The sequence below is a fragment of the Octopus sinensis genome, linkage group LG11, assembly GCF_006345805.1.
Source record: "Octopus sinensis linkage group LG11, ASM634580v1, whole genome shotgun sequence".
Lineage (NCBI taxonomy): Eukaryota > Metazoa > Mollusca > Cephalopoda > Octopoda > Octopodidae > Octopus > Octopus sinensis.
Window position 1 is genome coordinate 68730921 of NC_043007.1, and position 4816 is coordinate 68735736.

The window sequence follows — 4816 nt, forward strand, 5'->3', positions numbered from 1 at the left end:
CATGTATGTTTGTATATGCATGTATTCGCTCATATGTAACACTTTTTTTCTGTGTGGTATTGTCTCACACCAAATCTTATGTAACGCCACTGTCAGGCATGATCTTATTCTGCTGATAAAAAGAAAGTTTCTGTTTAACCCTTTGTTATACATTCTCGACTGTTGTTTGTTTGTTCCTTCTCAAGCCATGCCTGGCTCATAAGGGCCGGTTTCCCGGTTTCCTTGGCGTATACATTTCCCACCTGGATGGGACGCCGGTCCGTCGCAGGTGAGCTGCAAGTTGCAGGAGGGAAGAGTGAGAGAAAGTTGTGGCGAAAGAGTCAGCAGTAGTTCGCCATTACCTTCTGCCGGAGCCGCGTGGAGCTTAGGTGTTTCGCTCATAAACATACGCATCGCCCGGTCTGAGATTCGAACCCGCGATCCCTCGACCGCGAGTCCGCTGCTCTAACCACTAGACCATGTGCCTCCACATACATTCTCGATTGTCCTCCCCTTACTTTTACTTGTATATTGCGCGGAAGTATAGTCGGCTGCACCGTGAATGTCAGCTATAGTGTGAAATGAGTTGTATCAACTGCAACGGTCTAATACATGTTGAACGACGTTGGCATTAATATCATATCATTTGAAGGTATTAGGATCACACGTTCAGAAAGCCACTCATGCTTTCCATTATTCTATGAGAGGCTCGAATAAAATTTCAGCAGTATTTCTTTCGAGATTTGTTGGTTATTATCCGCATTTTCTTTCTATGTTGGTATGTCCTTGATAAACGTCAACTGGCAGCTGAGTATTGGCACCATTCTACGTGAATTATTTATTAAGTGAGCGGATGAGTTGTCTCTGAAACTGTCATTCTCATGTTAGTAGAAGTATGAAGCTTTTTCCTCTCATCACCAAATATAAGTTTGTCTGAGGCATACTCTGAACTCATCAGCTAGTGAGCCTTTTGTAATGATATAGTTCTCTTGAACTCATCAATGTTGACAGCTGGTTCCATACATAATGTTAATATTACCTATGAAATCGTGTAAGCTATGACTGAAAACCTCAAACGCAAGTGTCTGTGACAATGTCATCACATACTTTCAGCGTAGACTGCTTCAGAAATTTTCCTTGTCTGAATCTCTGCCAATATTGCACACACGATTTTCATTCTGTTCGAGGTTGCAGTGCAGTTTAAAAGAAGAATGAGCAGTTCTGCCACATGTGATCAAAATTGCAGTAATTTTCGATGAGTCCATTGCAGTTACAATGTGGATGAGTGAAAAAACTCTTGCCAAAATGAGGCTCCTCGGGAAAGTGTTGCTTGTTCCTCCAGAAGCATCACGGAAAATTATCCCTTCCGAGTCAGATGACAACAGTTGTTTAATCCTTCTAATAAAGGTTAATTGCCAGACTGCATTTTTCATTTATGTACAACGTCGGATGATTAATTTTAGTGAACATCCTGTTGAATGTCAAAGCTAGTTGGTTAAAGACTCTCTCGAACGAGTGATTCAATACAGTTTGTTCCGAAGTTGACAATCCACTGTTAAAAAAACTTGCGCGCCATGGATTGTTCAGTATTTTCCATGAGGATCAGCACGTGGAATATTTTTCTTTCTGACTGAGACTAGAGGGATGCGCAGTATGTACGACAGTGAAGTTCATGTTATTACTAACCCGTTTAAACTGTTGCAGCTCAACAGCTGCAGGAAATATATGAGCAGGAAGGATATTCTAAGGAGACGATGCATTGTGGAGAAAGGACTTGGTATTGTGATTAATGCAGGGCCAGGCGTTGGAACCAACACAGATGACAGAGTGAGAGAAAATTGGAACCAACACAGATGACAGAGTGAGAGAAAATTCTAGGCTTGGTGGGGATTATTTTAGGCTTGTTAAGTTTGACATAGTATGTCTTGTCTTGCTGTCTTGATTACTATCCGAAAGTGTTAGTTGCCATAGAAAATGATAGTAGAATGGTACCGCGGGTTCGGTCACGCTTCATGGTATTTCCTGGGAGTGCATTAACATACTCTCCGGAATGAAGCGTTATAAGTAGAATAGTGCAGTTGGAAACTGTAGAGCAGCTTATCGGATGGGCAATACATATAACTGAAAGATCCAATTTTCTCACACACTGTCATGCTGATTTAACCGTGAATCACGTTACAACGCACGAATCTGCTGAATAGTCAGCCAAATTGCATGCTAAAGAAAGGTTGCACACTTGACCAAACCGTTAGACGCACATACATAAACATTCACAGAAGAGTCTGTCATGTATGCATGTGTACACACACACACACACACATACACACACACACACACACACACACACACAACACACACACACACACACACACACACACACATATATATATATATATATATATATATATATATATATATATATATATATATAGGGTGTAGGAGTAGCTGTGTGGTAAGTAGCTTGCTTACGAACCACATGGTTCCAGGTTCAGTCCCACTGCGTGATATATATATATATATATAATATATATATATATAATATATATATATATATATATATATATATATATATATATATATATATATATATATATATATATATCAGGAGAGGGAATAAGACGGAAAGAGAAAATGAGAGAGGGGAGTTAGAGAGAGAGAGAGGAATATTATTAAGAGTAACTCTGTGAGGTAGAGATGGATAAAATAGACAAATATAAAGAGCGTGGCTGTCAGAACAGGTCAAGAGTTATAAGTTAAAAAAATTAAACTTGATTTCCGTGATAATTTGTAACGATATGAAATTCTGAATCAGCTTAACATGTGAAAATGTCACGTATAATTAGAAATGATATGAAACGGTTTGCTTATTTAGGGAAACCTACTGAGTTTATAGAGCCAATATATCTGTTGAAGCTTTTCAATGTCTTGTCAAACTAATTATTATTCATCGTTTTCAAAACTCTGCACTTATGAAATGTTTATTTTCATCCTTTAATGTTTATTTACAAATGCTTACCGCTTAATATTGTAGGAGGGTGGTGAGTTGGCGGGTACTGTAGCCTGGATGGAATAACTAGGAAATGCGTTTAAGTTGCATTACGGTACATTCTAGGACCGAATTCCCTCTTTCCTTTCACTTTCTTTTTAGTATGATCGTTCAAGAATCGATAAACTGTTAACCAGAAGTATTATGTTAGGCGCCATTAGATTAACTATGCTCATCCTACTAAAGTGTTTATCTTGTGCGTCAAAGGAGAAGCCATTATTAATACCTGTTGAGAGGCGGGCAGATGATAGAATCTTAAAGTTACCTTCATCAGTCATCGGAATGTATGGCCAGCATATTTTCAATATGCAGTTCGTGTCCTTTTAATATGACATTCGCGTCTTGTTTTATTTTTCCCCTTATTTTTCAATCTAAGCTTGGAGTATGTTTAATCAACGGTTGGGGTCACGTTAGTTGGCAAGTTATATATCTTTTTTCCTTCTTACACTGATAATACTTTTTAGCAATATATAAATATTAAACCGCCCATTTTCTCATCACTAACATGAAAATTTTTACACGTTGTCAAAAATATAGCAACCAGCATTTTTCATGTGCAAGAAAAATCTCATTTCCTTTCCTTTCTTTATCGGACTAGGGAAAAAATAATTATATTCATCAGTTGTTTTCTTTCTTTTCTATCTTGCGCTGTCAAAATGCATACTACTCTTTCTTCTACTTTCTTTTATTTCATATATATATGTATGTATGTAGTATACGTGTAGGTGTGTATTTCATATATATAACTATATCCATATGTATCTTTTATCTTTTACTTGTTTCAGTCATTTGACTGCGGCCATGCTGGAGCACCACCGTGAATAATTTCAGTTGAACGAATCGACCATTTTTGTAAGACCTGGTGCTTACTTTATCGGGTTATTTTGCGGAACCGCCAATTTACGAGGACACCAACACACCAACGCCTCTTGTCAAGCGGTGGTGAGATATATGCACACGCTCAAAGACACACACACACACACACACACACACACACACACACACACACACGCACACACACATATACACACACAAATATACTCACACATGATATGCTTCCTTCAGTTTTCGTCTACCGAATTCACTCACAACGATTTGGTCAGCGCGAGGCTACAGTAGAAGATACTCGGCCAAGTTGTCACGCAGTGGGAGTAAACCCGAAACCTTGTAATTGGGAAGCAGAATTGTTATCACACAGCCACACCTATGTATGCAAATATATGACATAGACGAAGCTGAAGATATCAATTTAGCAGACGTTTAAAAATGGTTACAGTTGTTTCACTATAATCCACTTCGAACCATATTACACATAATCACTTTGTTCAGCCATCTATAATTACACATGTCTTGTGCAATTTATAACACATATTTGTGTGTAATCTTATTCGAAACAAAATGGGTAATAACCCTAGACATGCATTTAAAGCTCTTATACGGTTATCGGCTAGCATATGCTGTCACACTACAGTGTTATTTCTGTTACAGCATATACATGTGGAACTCCGTTAGTGTGTATAGAGTATGAACAGGCTTCAGTTACAAAACACAAGTATTGTTTTTGAGCAGTGGTAACAGCTGTTAATTGATGAGTTCTCCATACCATTATAAATAATTATATTAACAGATATAATCCAGCTGCAGCTGTGTGCCGGCACGTCATCAGGTGAGTGGCTTTGAAAACACTGCTGGATTACGTTCAGTTTCCTTTCGTTTTATTCGTCTTAGCATAATTAGCAGTCTCTTTTTACTGAGTAGCTCCTAAATTCAAGGCCACACATTACAAGTTAT